Source organism: Anticarsia gemmatalis, chromosome 21 (assembly GCF_050436995.1).
Source record: "Anticarsia gemmatalis isolate Benzon Research Colony breed Stoneville strain chromosome 21, ilAntGemm2 primary, whole genome shotgun sequence".
NCBI classification, from domain to species: domain Eukaryota; kingdom Metazoa; phylum Arthropoda; class Insecta; order Lepidoptera; family Erebidae; genus Anticarsia; species Anticarsia gemmatalis.
Window position 1 is genome coordinate 9,699,351 of NC_134765.1, and position 20,266 is coordinate 9,719,616.

Here is a 20,266-nt window from a genome sequence, read left to right on the forward strand (position 1 = left end):
AGACAAATACCGATTTTTATTACCAGAATTCACAAGGATACGACCGACAACGACATTATGGAGTATATCTATGCAAAAACACAGGAAAATATACAGTTAGAAAAGATATCATCCGCGAGAGAAAAGGATTATAAAGCCTATAAATTTTTTGTTCCGGAGCGTAAGGTACAACTATTTCTTGATGAAAAGCTATGGCCAGAAGGCATAATATTCCGACGTTTTATTAACTTCAGACCCAAAAAATTTACGAACAACAATGATACTGTTAATGGCCCTATTTTAAACCATCGTGGAAATAAATAATAGATATCGTAACAACAATAACATCAAATTAGCAAGCTTGAACTGTAAAAGTGTTAAGCGCTCTGTTGAGAGTGTACGACAACTGTGCCGGATCGCTGACATAGTTGCTTTACAAGAGACGTGGCTGCTCCCGGACGATGTCTCATTTCTTAGCGAAATTGATGACAAGTTCGGCTGTACGGGTACGTCGGCGGTGGACACGGCGGCGGGCATGCTGCGTGGACGACCGTATGGAGGAGTTGCGTTGCTGTATAATAAAACCGTGTTCAGTGATGTGTCAATAGTGCCGTGTGATAACCCAAGGGTATGTGCCATAAAAATATCTATAGACCAAAGATCTCTTTTAGTGCTAAGTGTATATATGCCGACCGATAATGTAATTAACCTAGCGGAATTTACAGACTGCTTAGGTTTAGTAAGTGCAATAACTAGTAATGAGGATATTGAGTCAGTGTACATATTAGGTGACTTTAATGCTCATCCAAACGAGTTGTTTTATAAGGAGCTTATTAGTTTTTGTAGTGAATTAGAGTTTATTTGTGCAGACGTTGAATTATTAGGTGTAAATTCAGACACGTATAGTTTTATTAGTGAGGCAAACGGTTCCAGGCGATGGCTGGACCATTGTATAGTCACCAAATCTGCATTCTCGTCTATAGTCGATATTAAAGTGTTATATGATGTTTTATGGTCAGACCATTTCCCACTTATTATTGAAGTTCAGCTTAACGTAATCAAACCTAAACTGTTGTGTTCCATAGAAACTTATCATAATAATAAAATAATTTGGGGCGAAAGAAAAAAGGAACAAATTCAATTGTATAATAAATTATGTCATGAGAGACTTAGACTTATTGATTTTCCGTCTGAATTTACAAACTGTGCTGATTATGCCTGTGATAATTTTACGCATAGAATTGTTATTGATAAGTTATATAGTAGTATTATTAGTGCTTTAAGTTCCGCTGCGGAAGATAGTTATAATATTAATAGTGTAAATAGTAAACATAGTGTTAGAAAAAAGCCTGTTGCGGGCTGGAATATATATGTTGATAAGGCTCACAAGGAGGCGAGGCGTACTTTTTTGATATGGGTGTGGTACGGTAAACCTAGTTCGGGTACTTTATATGAAAATATGCGTAGCAGTCGAAAACATTTTAAAGAACGTTTGAAATGGTGTCAAAATAATTGTGATCAAATCAAAATGGACAAACTCGCATCGCTTCACTCTAAGAATGACTTTAGTAATTTCTGGAAGTCTACCAATAAGGTTGTTTGTAAACCTAGCCTACCTGTGAACGTAGAGGGCATAAGTGATCATAAAGATATTGCTAACATATTTAAGGAACACTTCACAGTCAAGTCGCCATTGGGACCATCACAGTCGTCATTAAGTGTGAGGCCGAGTGACCAGACCATACCAACTAAATTCACAGCGAAACAGATCTTGAAAGTTATAACCAATATGTCAAGAGGTAAATCGCCAGGTCACGATGGTCTTAGCATAGAACACTTTAAATATGCCGGACCCCACCTACCGCGGGTACTCGCAATGCTGTATGCGTTTTGTTTAGGGCACTCATACTTACCGGAAGCACTGATGAGAACTGTGGTGGTACCGATCGTTAAAAACAAGACTGGAGATGTAAGTGATAAGTCTAACTATAGACCGATCTCATTAGCGACTATAAGTGCCAAAGTGCTTGACAGTCTGCTTGGAACACAACTAGATAAATATATCAACATTCATGATAACCAGTTTGGCTTCAAGTCTGGTCTTTCTACGGAGAGCGCCATCTTGTGTTTAAAACAGACGGTCAAGTACTACACAGACCGTAAAACACCAATTTTCGCTTGCTTCCTCGACCTTTCCAAGGCATTTGACCTGGTCAATTACGACATATTGTGGCAAAAACTCAGTAACGTTAACATGCCAGTAGAGTTACAAAATATCTTTAAATTTTGGTATCGTAACCAGGTTAATGTTGTGAAATGGTCGGGGACGCACTCGGAACCATATGTTTTAGAATGCGGAGTAAGGCAGGGGGGGCTAACCTCGCCTAAATTATTTAACCTGTATGTGAATGCACTCATCGAGGAGCTCAGCAGCACTCGTCTTGGTTGTCATATTGACGGTACATGTTTAAATAACATTAGTTATGCTGACGATATGGTTCTGCTGAGCGCCTCGGTCTGTGGATTATCGCAACTTATAGGTGTCTGCGAGAGATATGCTCTTACCCATGGTTTGAGGTACAATGTTAAAAAGAGTGAATGCATGGTCTTTCAAGTCAGAGGTAAAAACAGTGATAATGTACCTAATATTAAGCTTAATGGTACAGCCCTTAAGAGGGTCGATCAGTTTAAATACCTAGGTCACATAGTAACCTCTGACTTGAAGGACGATGCAGACATAGAACGTGAACGGAGAGCGTTGTCTGTCCGAGCTAATATGCTGGCACGCAGGTTTGCTCGCTGTACGAGGGATGTGAAGCTCACTCTATTCAAAGCTTACTGTACATCCTTCTACACGAGCAGCCTGTGGGTTAGTTACACGCAAAGACAGTACAACGCTCTTCGTATACAATACAATAACGGTTTTAGGGTGCTGTTGGGCTTGCCTCGTTTCTGTAGTGCTTCAGGGATGTTTGCAGAAGCACGCGTAAACTGCTTTTATGCCACAATGCGTAAGAGATGCACGTCCCTGTTGCGAAGGGTGCGGGCCAGCCCCAATAGCATCCTGAGGATGTTTACGGAGAGATTCGATTGTCGGTACCTGAACCATTGCGCAATGGTGCATTTACTGGCAGTCGGATCTCAATCTTCGAGATAATTTTAAATTCTGTTGTCTTTTTCTTTCATAGTTTGTTTTAGTTTTAAGTTTTTATATGTATGTCCTGTGATCTCACTGTTCCTATGACCTCTTGGTTGAAATAAAAAGTTATTATTATTATTATTATTATTATATATATGATATATGGATGAGGGCGGCCCAGGACCGGTCCTATTGGCGCTCGATGGGGGAGGCCTTTGTCCAGCAGTGGACGATTCCCGGCTGAGATGATGATGATGATGATGATAAACCTACTTATTTATTTTTGTTATGTTTTTAGAAAACAAAGATTGTTGTATTTTTTTTTTAATAAATTTACTTCACCCATTGCTCTGCTTCTGCCAAGCAAGGGTATCCTGCGATGATGGATGGGCTAGACCTAGAGTCCACCATATTGACCAAGTGGCGGTTAAGCATTGAGTTTAATATTCTTTTATTGTTTACAAACTTACAAACTTTCACAAGTCTTCTGCTATGCTCTTTCAACTACTACCTTCGTGTTTTAAAGATATAAATATTTTCCCTATTGTTATGGCAGCAATTAGAAAGCACTCGTTAAGCTAAGTCATAGGTCTTGAGCGACAAACTGGGACACTACATTGTTTCTCTATTGACTTGTAGTTGAGTGGAAAATTAGTTGACAAGAACGAAGTTAGTTGTTGCTTTCACTGATTACTTTTGAAATTATTAATTGGTTATTAATTAGTCTCAGTTTAGATGTTAGTAAAAATAGGTAGAACAATATCTCAGAATTTTTTTAAAGAAACCTTACTAAACTATAATAAACGTCAAACTTTGCGCAGATGGATGGATTTTTGTTACTTCACGAAACTAAAACATGGATTTTACAAAATTTGGCACATAATATGTATATATTTATGTTAACAATTGATGCCCTGGATTAACGCATATACTTTTTACTCGTAAAAACTACACGCAGAATTGAATTGTCACGGGTAGAATTTGGTTAATTATGTTTAGTTCTGAATAGTAACAGACATCAGCAATTTATATTACAGATCATTATAAAAAAAAATGTGCCCATCATAGTCATTCTAAATCAACGCAGTGTTTATTTTCCGCAATTTTTTTTTTTTTTTTTATTGTTTCAAAACTTACATATTTTTACCAATATTTCAGCCATGACGCTTTGCACCTACTGTACCTATTGAAATAGATGCTAATTTAAATGATTGCTACTACGACCCAAATGCTACGAGCTACTACGGGCTGCTACGAGATACTGCTACGATTGCTACGAACGTTTTAATGTGCAACCATTACGTTAGATCGAAAAGTATGTAAACGCTACATTACTGTGCTACAAGGTTTTTCGTTTGTCAATGTAGTTTACAGTTATCTAGGGTATGTACAATATGTTTACTTTGAGGAATGGACCATCAGAATGCTGTCATCTTTAAGGAAATAAATACTGTAAATGAAAGTGATGAAGAGACGTAGCGAAGAAAAAATTCAATTACAATGAAATAGAATCAAAAAAATAATGCTTCTATATTATATGCCTAAAAGGAGATGTTTTCACCACATAATCTAAATATTGTATTTAACCAAATAAAAGTTTATGTTTTTTTATTAATTTGTATGTATTTAACTTTCAGATATTTATGTATTTAAATAAATCTGCTGGTAGTTTGAAATCTGTTTTGATTCTTTATTGCTTAAACCAAGATAACTCAAGTTGATGAAATACAATTAACATAATATTATTGTATATGCAGGTCAAGTCGATATCCATAGAAGCCCTTGAAGAACGCTTCAGTTACATCTATTGTATAATTTTATGTACTGTACGAATAACCTTACTAAAATTATAAATTTTAATGCGAAAGCTACTATGTCTGCCTACTTCTTATACCTAAACAACTGAACCGATTTGAATGAAATTTTGATGATGTATGTCAAAATTCGGGGTGGAACAGAAACTATTTAAATAAATAACTGTGTATTGTGGGCTATAGTAGCCCACACGTAAGGAGAACTTAAAAAGTAATATAGTCTGAGAATAATTAAGAACAAGATTTTTTAAATATAACGCTAAATAAAAAGTAACATATAAAAACAGTTTTTAGAAACATAAACCAATCTAAATATTCCTAGAAATGTTGTTAAACTAAAGTTCAGAGTAACTTAAAAGTAATTTAAGCAATTTATGATTTATGAAAGAAATCGTGTAAAGATCTAGATAAAATAGGCCTTGTTTTAGCCTAGGTTAGAAGTAAATTATAGTGTTTATTACTAGTTTCGACTGTAATTTATACACCAATAACATTATTAGAAAATATGAAGGTGTGTTATAATTTAAGGTTTTGAAATGATAATTTTACTTGAAATTGCAGATTTGGTATTTTTTGCAACTTTAGGCCTAGTATTCGAAAGTGATGTCTAACATCATACACTTCTTGATGTTCCTCATAAAAAATTACGATAAATTATGTGCCATATAATAGTAAGTATATTAATTGTCGAGCATATTAATTGTCCAAAATATGGCACGTAACTAAACTAGTGAGAACGTATTAAAATAACTTTTAAGTCTTAATTTTACGTTACCCGACTGGGGACTTAAACACGAGATGACTTCATTATCGACTACTATCGTTCGCGCTACAGAGGCGTTATTTAAGTGAAACTTGACAATGTATGTAATTATTTACTAGTCCAGTATTACAAAATTTTACTTATAACTGTGACAACTCCATTAGGCGCAGCTTGCGTCGGAGAAATATAGTAAAACTAGCTGACCCAGCAAACGTTGTTTTGCCATATAAATTTAAATATAAATGTTAAGGGTGGACAACCCCTATCACTAAGGGGTATGAAAAATAGATGTTGGCCGATTCTCAGACCTACTCAATATGCTCACAAAATTTCACGAGAATCGGTCAAGCCGTTTCGGAGGAGTATGGCAACGAAAACTGTGCCGCGAGAATTTTATAAATTAGATACATCCATAGTTTTAAAAAGACGTCCAAAAAGGTGAATCTACAGACAAAAGCAATCCACCTATAAATATCAACTACAACTCGAACACTATCAGCGTAGAACAAACTTAGAAATCGCAATAAATAACAAAGTACCACATGAAGTAGTGCAGATAACATGGAATAGTTCGGTCCCCCGTGAACATTGCACACGCAAGCCTATGTTCTAGTCATGCAGTTGCATGATATCGTAACAGATAGGTGTAGTCACGGGTATAAATATGTATTTTACTGCGCCACATATGGCATTTTCAAAAGAGTCAGAAATCTCGGAGAATAACATGCGGCGGGCAAAAGTGCGACCATGCTCTTATGCTACATTATTACAATTTGTAAATATGGCAGTGCATTTGTTGTTTGCATTTCTTTTACGTCAAAATGGTTAAATCAATTTGTAAAACATTGCCAGCGGAAAGACGGTCATGAGTTAGTATTTTATAAATGCTAAAGAAACTATGCGTATTATTTTTGGATAATTTTTATTTTTCAATTCAAATAACAGCATTTATCAAGGGCAAAGGCTTGTTAAATAAGTAAATGTGGATAAGTCATTATTGTCTCAAAAAGTCAAGTCAAGAGTCTCCACCTGTAAAGTGAGAGATGTAAGGTCTTGAATGCCTTAAGGATGTCAGCCGAGAACAGATATTAACATCCCTTCTAGTACTTCTAATAAAGGTAGTAAAAAATATTTTTCTGACTAAAAAATAAAATCGAATTGAGAACCTCCTCTTTTTTTAAGTTGGTTAAAAATATTAATCCCGACATCAAAGATTTCATGTTCGTCTCTTCATAAATCTAATTAATACATTTTCCGGGTTATCTTTGCTTTAACTTAACCTAACTTAACTACATGTACAAAGGATCACCCGAAATCTGGTTACGTAAATATGAAACTAGTTGTGTCCCCCGGGTACGCCTTACTTTGATCTTATAAACTCCGTGATACCCCGGACGATACTGTCCGTTTACTCTAACCGGTAGTTACAAGTTTTCTTTAACGTATCCGATGTACAGACATGGTCATAACTAAGTTAATATTAAAAAAACACTTAAGACAGTTTAGAAACTGCTCAACATAATTATAATAACACATGTGCTCGCCTTAAATTAGATAAGCGATTGATTGTGTTATTAGCAAATTACTATTTCATCTTCATACTCTATATCTTACACTGGAATATATTATTTCAATGTCACAACAAAAAAAAAAATATTGCTTATTTAGGCCATGTATTTTTAGAATAATATACAATTTGAAGAACAAAACCTCAAAAATAACTAGCTTATTTAAAAATGTATGATATAAATTAAGAAAAAGAAAGTCAGTTTTTAAAGACAACCTATCGCATAGAAAAAAAATACAGCAAAAGTATGGGACCTAAAATTCCACCTTTATCCAGTTAGCAAGAAACCATTTAAGTCTAACACTTAATGCTTACATTCCCATGTATTTCTACTAGCAGTTAACTAACAAGCACTATGTTCCCAGGTTTATGTCCCGTGTGATATAAGTTATTGTTGCAAGGAAGATAACTTATTAGCCCATTATTGTACAGACGTAAGGAGGTTTAAGGGTAATTTACACTAGCCTACGTTATAGTACGTTTATTTAAGTAGTGTACTTTTTAATGTAGCTTTTAGTTTTAGTAATGTAGTTTGAAGCTTAAGTAATGTAATTATTTTTTCAGAGTTTTTTTATATTTATAAAACAACGGCTATTTTACGAAGCTTTCTGTTTTTAACTTCACGGCTGTAATACGCTAAGGCGCAGGCAGAGGTGTATTAAAAACATACGCGTTTGCAAACTTTGTAACATTTTTTACTGGTACTCTGCTCCTGTTTGTCGTAGCGTGATGATATATAGCCTATAGCCTTAAACGGGCTATGTAACACTGGAAGACTTTTTCAAATCGAATCAGTTGTTCCTGAGATTAGCGCGTTCAAACAAACAAACAAACAATTTCTTGAGCTTTATAATATTGTATAAGTATGTAAGTATAGATTTGCCTTTAAGACAAAGCTCTAAATACATTAGCTTCTTAAAACTCTATTTGTATATAAGTGTACATAATATCGGTACAACAGTTATCATTACAATTCGCCGTCAACAATTAATACTATTAACTTCTTACTCTGAATAGTAATCTGCAATTAACCACATAATAAGACTATTGTTTCATGAAGGTTAATTTGTGCGATATTAATTAATACTCCCACGTTTTGACTCAAACTATTGACATTTATTATTGAGTCCTCTCTCTTACTATTGCTAAGGGATATTGTGCAATATTTAAGAACCGTTATAATTGCGTCGGTAGGTCGTGGGTTCGATTCCCACACGGAATTATTTGTGCGATCCACAATTAATTGACTGCCTCCGTGGCGCAGTGGTTTAGGTCGCCACGCCGATACCATTGCAACGGGAGGTCGTGGGTTCGGTTCCCACACGGTACTATTATTTGTGCGATCCACAAATAATTGTTCCGGGTCTGGTTGTGCTTTGTGTCCGTTGTTTGTATGTTTGTAAATGTCCCCGCGACACAAGAGCAGTTCTGAGTGCGGGAGTTGTCATTTTTAACAAAAAAAAATAAGAACTTTTGATGCGACTGTAATCGACACTTGGAATATAAACATTCAGTTTAAAGTAATAAAAATAGTAAGATTTTAAACCAAATTAGAAACTCGCGCTCAACTTTATTACTTGTTACAACATAATTATAATTTCACCGTTTCCCCTCACATTTTTAATAGACTTAACAAAACTTAAAACATACGTCACACAACAAAAACAAGTATTTATACAAAGGAAATATTATAGCGGCACAAAAAATGTGATACTTGTGTGAGTGCATGTGCACTGGACTGTGAAGTGATACGAGTGAACCCAGATGTATACACTTATACACCGATGCACTTCTGTATCAATATCCGGAAAAATGTTGTTATACTTATATCTGCAATTTTACAGAAGTAAATATTTGCTGGATAAGGCTGCCAAGAATGAGGAAATTCGGGGGCTAAGCCTTGAGTCTACCATATTAATTTAACTAAAAGTATTAATTTCAAAGAATATTTTAATTAGGTACTCTCTACACAACATGAGTTTCGTCCAACTATGTTGGAGTCGGCTTCCAGTCTCACCGGATGCAGCTGACATCCCAGTGCTTTGCATGGAGCGACTGCCTTTCGGACCTCCACACCCCGTTACCTGGGTTGTAACACGATACCCGTCGGTAAAACTGGTTCTTTGAAAATGACAGCCGGCACTCACAATTTAACATGCTTTCCGAAACGGACGAACTAGGCACTTATAATATGGTCACCCATCCACAGAACAACCTCGGCCAGCGTAGCCTAACCTTGGAGGTGGATCTGCGCGGCTGTTGTAAATAAGCCACAAGCTACTCTCTACAATATAATACTCTATAATATAGCCACAGTAAAAACGAAGTTAAAGCCAGCGTAACGGTCAAATAGCTCACTGTACGTTCCTAAAGTCAAAGGGAAAAGATAATATTCACTCCCAAACGCAACATGAATTTTTCCTCAAAACTCCATAATGAAGTCATAGTAAAACCCTATAAAAACCCTAAAACAAACAACTAAGTGAGACATAAAAACATTTGAGCCATTGTACATTTTTGTGCGGTCCACAGCGAGATTAACTGGGGTGCCGCCACAATGTATGTTAATACCCCCTATCACTGTCCCACAGTGGACTGTTATTTGCATTGTATTGAATACGTTCAGGGCGTGGGGCGCGGTCTCATTGATGGCGGGGAAATCCGGCTACAGATTTTGATATTTTTGTGTTTGGTTTGTGTCTGGTGTGATCGGTATTTTTGGTTGGTAAGGTATTTTATAGTGTTGTGGAATGGTTGATAAATGGTATGGTGTTTTGTAAGATAAGGCAGATAAGTTAAGCATATCTATTTATTCTACTAACCGTTCTATGAAAGTTCCCACAGTTTTTTTTATTTCTTCGTAGTTCTGTCTAAATAGATATTTTAAAAAAACTGAGCTAAATTTAATACTACTTCGTAATATAGCAAAAATTATATCTTAATTTAATACTAAAATTAAAACTATTACAGAGAATTGAACAAAGTAAAAGCCTGTCTTTACCGAACGCGGAAAATAACCTTGAACTTCACCTGCAGTAAAACATATAATTAACTAAAACCGTCATAAAACCTCAAGTATTTCCTGCTACAAAAACTCACGATATTTAGCTATTTCTTTTTCAAAAGCCTGCGTTCGTTTTACGAAGCCTATTATAAAAATATCATAAAAAACTACCATAGTGTTTACAACATCGTAAAGTATAGATTGGTTCAAGTAGTCCAAGCTTAATAGACAACTATAAACTTTTGATTGGAAGCCGTAAACAGACATTAAATTTCGTACGTGACGATAATATTTGACGAAATAGCTATATTTTTATTATCTTTCCTTATTTATATTATCTAACTCTTTATCTCATAAGAATGTCCTTCACCTTACTGAAAACTCAAAAATAATGAAAATGCAATGCGCAAATACAATACTCAAATACATCACGATTATATATTTAAGTATGTATTGTACTCGTATGTGGCAATTAAATGCTTACTCTCGTTTATAATCAACTTTTTTTAATACACACCGCGCATGTTACCAAACTCTGGGTAACTATATACCCATAACTTGATAGAACTTTATAAATGCATAAAGTTCTGATATATGTATGTATAAAATTCTCTTGTCACAATGTTCGTTCCCGTACTCCTCCAAAACGGCTTGACCGATTCTTAAGAAATTTTGTGGGCATATTTAGTATGCTGAGTCTGAGAATCGGTCAATATGTATTTTTCATACCCCTAAGTGGTTGCCCAACCCAACATTGTTCTTTTTTATGAAACATGAACAGCAGTTGGAAACAATGCCCCCCGCTCCAAAGAGACGACATTAATATTGCAATTAAATCTACCGGTAATCGCTATCACTGACCCCACGTTCTTATCAACCGATCCTTTATGAGTCCATTCCGAGGCTAGTTCTGGTTTGCATTCGCTTTTTCTTTTAATATTTACGATGATCTACGTAATGTCTGTCCGTATGTAAACGGTCCAGTTTTTAGTCCAAAGCCTTTTAATATCGTGTTTGTTTAATGCTTATGCTTTTATGAATGCGTTTTTTGAAAAGACTGGGCTGATTTCGTGTTTATGTTTTTGATGTTTACGTTCCTGCTTTGTGAACGCTGCTTTTCTTTCGTATTGTTGGGTGGAATGATTTTATAATTTTTAGTAGTTGGTAGAAACTTTATGTTGTTTGAAATGAGTTGTAGAGAACGGAAACTTCCTTTTTTATTTATATTTATCGGTAATTTATATTATTCTGGCTGCACCAAAGTTTATATCGATTCCAAAAAATAATATAGGTAATTGACTGATTCTTAATTAATAGAAATAATATCAAACACTAAACAGAAGTGAATTAACAATTTTAAGCTCTCGTTCAATCGAGTCGAATCGAATCAAAGTCGATGCAATTCGATCGAAACGTCGGGTAAACGAATAAGTTAACCTTTAGTTTTCAATCGTGTTTAAGACCCGTTACATTATAACATTATAAACTACGTTTATATATACAGGGACACATGATAGGTACATACCGCAGATACCACTGACACGAACACAGAATAATATATAATAAAATAAATAAGGCAAAGAATTAGCATAATATAATTTAACAGCTACGTCGAGCTTCGTAGTTTGGCGCACGAAGATTATCTTATTAGAAATTCTTGCCAAGTACTTAAAAGACCACACGGTTTATTGTACGAAATATCTTGGGATTATGAGTCCTGACTTGAGTGTTCGTGGATTAAAAAATAAGTGGATTCTGCAGATGACTTATGATCAACAGAATCTAATAATTGTATGAACCTTCTGGTAAAAAAAGTCACTTGTATTAGCTTTGAAACATGCAAAAGTCAATGAAAAAATTTCTTTGACTAGTGACTGGCTATTGCATAAATAAATTTAAGCCATTAATGTGCCTCAGCGGGTAAAAGTTACTTCCAGAAATTAAAGAAGGCTTGCATCTGGAGAATTCAACGATGCCGCGATAGCTAAATGCCGATTGGGGACTTTCTATCTCTTTAAAAAACTGTGATGAAGAACTCTCAGTTATCTTACTTCTTTATCACGATGTTTTTCTTCACCGTAACTAGTAGTAGTTATTTCTACTTACACACATAACTTCCAAAAGTCATTTAGATGCCGCCTTGTATTCGTACCAACAACCCCTTACGTGGGATGCTCAGAGTTCAGACCATTCGGCTATCACTGTTGGTTACTGGTTACTGACTCCTTAACTAAACACTGCCCTAAAATAACCCCAAAATATGTAAATATGCTATTTATAGTTAAAGCGGGTTAGCATCATTTTGAAGGTTAAATAGGGGATAGTTTCCGTGTCACCAAAATCAAACAGACGTCTATTTTAATTTTTATTGGGGTACCGTTTGGGGACCCCAAAATGAGTGCCTTAATAATTTTAGCTTTAGAATCGTACGTTTATGCAAATGTTTTACTTTGTTGCGTATTTATGTAAACGCACTCTGTCCTTATCGGGAATGGAACCTGGGACCTCGTGATCAGATAACAAACGTTTAGGTCATCGAGACAGATAATGTGTAGCGTGATTGTTTGTTTTATTTTAATTTGTTAAATATCACATGTGTAATACATAAAATCACGAAAATTTCCTAAAGGGATAGGCAGAGACCAAAGAACTTCACTCGCTACGATTCTTACAAACTTCCATTGCTTTACATTCTCACATCCATCTTGTCATATAGGACGAACTTAACACCTGACCTTCTTGCAAAACATCACCAATACGATTCATAGTATATTATATTTCATAAACAAATAACTCAAAACAGGTCATCATCATCAATATAAAATAGCAACAAATAACTTATTCAGCAGCAATAGCGAAACATGCTCCATTTGGCGAGAGAGCGTATTATTACTGCACCGGGTGCCAAATAAGTGCTGCAAGCGGGTGCATCTTAAAAATGGCAATTTAGATACGAACCGTACATCCAAACTGTTTTGAATACAAGGAAATATGGCGCATAAATCGTTGGAGGGCATTAAGATTTGCCGATTGTGGATTGCTGGGTTTTTGCAAACTGTTTGCAACTGCGAGGAAAGATTTCCGGAGTTTCGTTGAACTATCTCCGGAGTTAAAGAGTGTTTTGTAATGTCAGTTTCTTTTGAAGAATACTTTTTTAATTGATTCGAGTGTATCTCAGTTTCATATTATGTAAATCCAAGTCTGAATTTAGATCAGTTTATGTATTTCCCGTAATTATATATGCATTTTTTTTGTCTTTTTTATAAAGAGTTAACTACAGAATTAGCAATGGTATATTTCACGAGTATATTATCTGTGGTGTTTCTACACCCAACAAGGAAAATCTTACCATGCAAGCCAACTCAGAATTTTATTATTTCGTTACCATTGGTTAGTCGTTAGTAGTTAGCAGTTATGCCAAAGATACAAGTAGATTTTTTTTTTCTTTTGAACGTTTTGACTTTTGCTTGCCATAGAAACGCTCGGCCTTCGAGCAGCTTGAACAGCATTGACACCAAGCTACCTACTACCCACACGAAGAAAATGAAATCAATATTATAGAAGGACAGAATCTATAAGTTTTTACCACAGATATGAGTTGCAGTAAGAACACACAGCCTTATATAACCAGAAGTAATAAGTCTAACTTTTAATTTCGTGTATACTTTTTTCTTTTCAAAAAGACCATTCCCGCACTAAGAATTGCTCTTGTGTCGCGGGGACTTTTACAAACATGGAAACAACGGACACAAATTACAACTAGACCCGAAACGATTATTTGTGGTTCGCACAAATAATTTTTCAGTGTTGGTATCAAACCTACGACTTACTGAGGCAATGGTAGCGGTCTGGCGACCTAAACCACTGCGCCACGGAGGTAGTTTTATGTTTTATTATACTCTCACATATTGGTGCTGCGTGCTAAAAAACGAGTAACTAATTTCAAAATGCATTTTTTATTAGTAATCGTATGAAATGGTCTTAAGTCGCTTATGCCTGCGTCCGTATAACTAAACCGTGATAATTATGTTTATGTATACAAGAATACTCTTTGTAACATTTACTTAGACCCTACTTAGTATATAGCGCGATCGTAACTACAAGTATTTGTTTTTCTTACTTTTATCTCGTGTACACAGATAATAACATTTTCAATGTAGTGCAGATGTCAATAAGGTCTCTCTTCAACACATGTGTCTTATTACAACTAGTAAAATAAAAGTAAATGTAGGCGTAAAACACTCTTATCAATCCTTTTAAGAAAACAGACCGTGTTCTTCGTAATACTATTGAGCGAAACTTAGTATTTTTGTTCGTTTTAACCATGGGTTCTATAGTCAATAACGAGTCCAAGATAGACATTTTATGATTAATAAGGAAAAAATATAAAATTGGTAAGCATAACAATTATTATTATGGAAAGGTATTAGTTTCTTTTCAAAGGTGGCGCTAGTCTTTTTTAAAAAGTAAGGAACTTATGGACCAATGGTTTTCCAGAATCGAACCTTTCTTTATGCAAGACAATAAATCGTAAAGTGGGTTGTGTGTAGTTAAGTTTATCATTTATAAGCGCGGGCACTCCAAAGATTGTTTGAACTTAATGTCTCCGTACTCTAAAAAGGCACGTTAAATAGTCGTTCCCACAGCGCGATTTCTAACCACTATCGACCAGCGACAACTGGCACCGACAAATTTTATGAAAATCTTTAAATAAATTTTATTGTCTAACGTTACCTAGTCGATTGTCGAATTGCTTGCTTGCCTTGCCGAATTTAGAAAATTGAGCTACGGTTTATTTTCTCCAACAATTGTTATATAATACCAAAAATATAGCTTGAAACCTTTGACACTAGCGCGGCCACTTACTTTACGGAAAATATAGAACAAAAATATGTTAGTAAAATACATTGTAGTGCTTTTGCTTCGCTCTGTTGGGACGCGGTAATTTTTCATAGTTGTATCTTTGTGAAAAGTTCGTGACAGTGTCAACACACCAAACTAATTTCTACGTGGACAGTAGTTGTAATTTATAGTCAGGATAATGCTACAATGATATAACGCTTCCCTCAGGTGGTCTAGGGTTCAAACCAAAGGTTATGAGACTACCGGCTTATTTAAAACTTGATAACCTAATGACACAAGACAGACAGATTGGGACAATTTTGGACACAGGAAAGAAGGGAGGCCTTTGCCCAGCAGTAGGACACATAAAGGGCTAACAAAAAAAAACAATGAAAATCCTAATGATTCATTTCATTGTCTGTGCTGTTGTGTATGTGAGAACCGTTCACGCTATCTCGGGTTCGATTCTGACGGTCGGAAAAATTGCAGCATTGTTCCAATCTCGGTTGAAATATTTTCAACTATAATAGTTGTACCTCACAATTCCGCTTACGTTTATAGCTATATCTCGAACTAATGATACAGTGTTTACAGTCAGTGATCACTTAATAGTTCCAGACAAAAAAGCTTTTAACTTTATTACATACATATGTACAACATACAGTCAGTCTCAAAAATATGTAACTACGCACTGACATATCTATTATAATACTATATAATATTATAAAGCTGAAGAGTTTGTTTGTTTGTTTGAACGCGCTAATCTCAGGAACTACTGGTCCGATTTGAATTTTCAGTGTTAGATAGCCCATTTATCGAGGTAGGTTATAGGCTATATATCATCACGCTACGACTAATAGGAGCAGAGTACCAGTAAAAAATGTTACAAAAACGGGGAAAAATTTCACCCATTCTCTGTGACGCAAGCGAAGTTGCGCGGGTAGCTAGTTATACATATTTTCGACGCAGACCGTACATAGTACCCCGAAGTTAAGTCCTTAGCCCAGTTAACCTGTGTTCGGTAAATGATAATACAGACCTAAGATTCTAAAACATGAAATGTTTAATTAAATACATCGGTTTTATACGATGTTAGCTAGCTGTTATGTACAAAGTTTAAAGTACATGGTCTTGAACCCTTCAATTAGTATTACATATAAACCCCAATGTAGATTTAACATAGGGTCCAATTAAAAAAATTACGGAGTTTGGTCACTAGGTACAAAATCGAAATGATGATGTTGATGCTCTCCAACCGATCTCGGCCATAGCATTTAAACTCTAATTCATAAAAAAAAATACTTTTATTATCTAAAGATTTGAATCAGTCATGCAAGTTAGTTTTACAGCATGAATAACAATGTCATTGAGACCCAATAGGCGGTCCAGTATGACAAGATGTATGGATGTGAATGAGGCAAGGAAAGTTTGTAAGGATCGTACCGTCTCTGCCTACCCCTATGGGGAAAGAGGCGTGATATTATGTATGTAAGTATGTATGTATTTATTTATACCTAATTAATTTATGATTTACGTGGCTCAGTAAGCGTACAATCATTTCATACTTTTGTATCGCCGATAAGAAGACGAATTTCGTAAGATAAATTATCCTGCGTTTTACAGTTTAACCCTCGGCTTCCAAATACCTCCATGATAAAAAAACAAATAGATTGGTTTATCTATTATCCACTACCTGACTGGCCCGACATCGTCCAGGTATAGAACAATTTTATAACGTTGATTCCATTCTCGTGGGAATTTTGATCCCATCGATCCCATGTAAACATTGTCCCCACAGTAACAAAGATGTTAAAAAAAGAATTATCCAATACGATTTAGTAATTCAAAAATTATGCGCGTACATACATTTTGGTAGTTCATTTTTATTTCTATAGATTAAAACGGAACAGACGAACAGACTTCCAATAAGTAAAATTTAACAAGATATTCGAGATCTTTTCATTCATCATTGTATGGAATAAACACAAATAAATAATGAGTATTAGTAAAATATTCTCTTTGTTCGGTGAGTTCCACATATATGTAGAATACAAGCAAAAGTTTTCTCATTATATTTTCTAGTTCCACTGAGGTTGTGGCCTATTTCAAATAACCTGTATCTTCCTGCTATACTAGTTTTATAACGATATATCTCCTGTGTTTACTTGGGAATTCCTTACTTTTATTATCCGTCGAGTACGTTATGCGAGGAAGAGTAACAAACAAATCTTTCTTCGTTATTATATGTATTAGTACTAGCTGACCCGCGCAACTTCGCTTGCGTCCAATAAGAGCGAATGGGTGAAATTTTTCCCCGTTTTTGTAACATTAATTACGGCTCTTCTGCTCCTTTTGGTCGTAGCGTGATGATATATAGCCTATGTCCTTTTTCGGGTATCAAAATATCTCCATACCAAATTTCATGCAAATTGGTTCAGTAGTTTAAGCGTGATTGAGTAGCAGACAGACAGACAGAGTTACTTTCGCATTTATAATATTAGTATGGATAGATACTCATTGTAGCTCTAGGGCTTATCAAACTACTCATCAATCCATATATATGTGAGCATTTATTTAACTATTGAGCTAGTTAAAATCCATATTTGATATTAAAAGTGCGAAAGTAACTCTGTCTGTCTGTTACTCAATCAGGCCTAAACTACTGAACAAATTTGCATGAAATTTGGTATGGAGATATTTTGATACCCGAGATGGGACATAGACTACTATTTACCCCGGGAAATACTACTATCTAAAAAACTATCTAATGCGAACGAAGTCGCGGGTAAAAGCTAGTATGATATAGATAAAAAAGACAATGACAACGACCAAATTCACTAAGTATAAATACACAATAAATACTTCAACTTAAATGTTAAACTACTTTACTTTTATCTTGAAATATCAAACAATCAAAGATGAACCATGTATACATACGTTGATTCCCGTGTAATTTAATGTTTAACAATTTCTACCAAATTTATTTATTCATTTCTAGTACGTAATATACAATTAACAAGTATGTTTCTACACTATCACTGCTTAATAAGATTTTCAATCCCAAAAAGCTCATAGACAACAGAAACGCCAATACAATTTCACCCTGCACGGGGACTAAACACAGAACCAACACAAATCTTTTCAACCTTAAGATATCGCTACACAAATTCAACCTTAGAAAACCACTACAAAAACAACTAAAATCATAATAATACATTTTAAAAATAACAAATCTTTTACTTCCCCTTTCATTTGATTTACAATCCTCCTTATTCTAAAAGACGTAGGTCGCCTAGGTAGCCTAGATAGTGCAGGTAATTGGACATATAACCTAGGAGAAAACTCCATTAGATTGTCTCGAGTCTGGAGTTCATAATGGAAATATTAATGAGTTTCCTGGTTTCATTCACGTGGTTTATGCGTCACTTGATTACTTATTTACTGGGTACTGTTTGCTATTCGAATAAGAATAGTTTTTACTATAAGACCTGTTTTCTGTTAAGGTATTGGTAAAGACTGCAGTAAGACACTGACGGAAGGAATATTTTTGTAATAAAATGAAAAAAAAAATTACACGTGTACAGTAAACGATTGAGAAAGAGTCAATATATTGATGTATTCTAATTCTTATTCCGTTAAGGAAATAAGCAAAATGGTAGATACAAACATCTTTAAACTTTTAAGCTCATTATGTACATGGATAAATTTATGTGAGAACTTGCATATTTACCGACACATAGATGCTCTATTCAATATCAATCTCTTGCCAGCTACTGGTTACGTTCAAGATTACAAAAATACCACCGAAATCGACATGTACATACCTAATGATACATCGGGCATAAACATGACAAATTTAACGTAAAAAGAGCTTATGAATGGTATGACTAATTTAATTAAATTTTAATTCAACTTATTTTAAGTTCACACCGTCACATACAATTTAATATGCGGACGTAACATGTATCTAAGTTGACAACTATTGTTCGTCAAATTGATAGCCACTATACAATACATTGCTGCTTTGACGTTACGTGTAATTCACTATAATCTAAAGGAGACAGCAATGTACACTATAGGGATTTTCAAATAATTGTTAACTGAGATACATGATATATGGTTTGAACGTCATAGTTCAAACCAGTAAAGAACTTAAACTAGTACTATGCTAATTACTAGTATAATTTCGAAACACACATCAATTTTCCTTCTTTTTTATTGGCCAATTAATCAGTGAAAGTTATTAACTACACGGCCTCTATGATTCCCAATTATTATAATCGATTTCAAAAATACTACCGTCAATATATTTTTATCGCTCAAATACATTAACGTAATGAAATGTTCATTTTCATATCACAATAAAGTTCTTATTTCGATGAAGTTTTACAGTAATTATAAAATCAATATCCAATTAAAAAAACTCTACAACAAATTAAAAGTGTTATTAAGTTTCATAATTACTACAAATTTCTCTTTTTAACTTCATTTTAATAGGCGAAAAATACATAGAAAAAAATTCTAGACTTCGTCAAAACTCATTAGAAATATCTTTGAAACTCTACAGTTACTCAGAATCGTGCAAATTAAAAAGTCATATCAACTACAATTACTTCTAAAAAGAAATTTTCACCAACTTTCTTAAAATAATACTTAAAATTTTCGATGAATTTTCCAGTTATGAACTTAAATCAAATCTTCGCGAGTCGCTTAATCATAAAAGAATAACTTATCAAATGATTGATTGCCGTTTCCTTTAACTTACAAAAAGTAATTAAAAATATCAAAAATAGTTGAAAACTACTTACGAAAACTTTATATTAGGTCGTAAAAGACATTCCTTTGCGTAAACTCAAATAAACACTGTCACCGAATTATCGTCACAAAAGTTCACTCACGACTCCGGAAAATTAGGGGGCGAGGCGTGCGCCCTTCCCGACGTCTCGTTGCGCACTGATATAAAATATACCGGCCGCTTGCACCTTCATACTGTACCGTAGTATTACCCGTCTGAATTTAGAAGACTTTACTATTCAAACAAGCTGGTGGGGTTTGTATATTTTGCACACGGTAGGGTTATGCACACATAGGTGTGTTTGAAAATGGAAGTTTTCCGACACTCGTTAGCTAGGCAAGTAAACATGCTTTGAAAAATTTC

General features: G+C 34.7%; 1 protein-coding gene across 1 annotated transcript in view; it reads right to left on the bottom strand.

Annotated features, from left to right (window-relative positions):
- Window positions 1-20,048, bottom strand: part of LOC142982340 (neural cell adhesion molecule 1-like) — a 150,137-nt gene extending 130,089 nt beyond the window's left edge. The window contains exon 1 of the mRNA XM_076128801.1: window positions 19,917-20,048. The gene's annotated coding sequence lies outside the window, so the exon portion shown is untranslated. The remainder of the gene's footprint in view (window positions 1-19,916) is intronic.
- Between the last annotated feature and the right edge of the window lie 218 nt (window positions 20,049-20,266).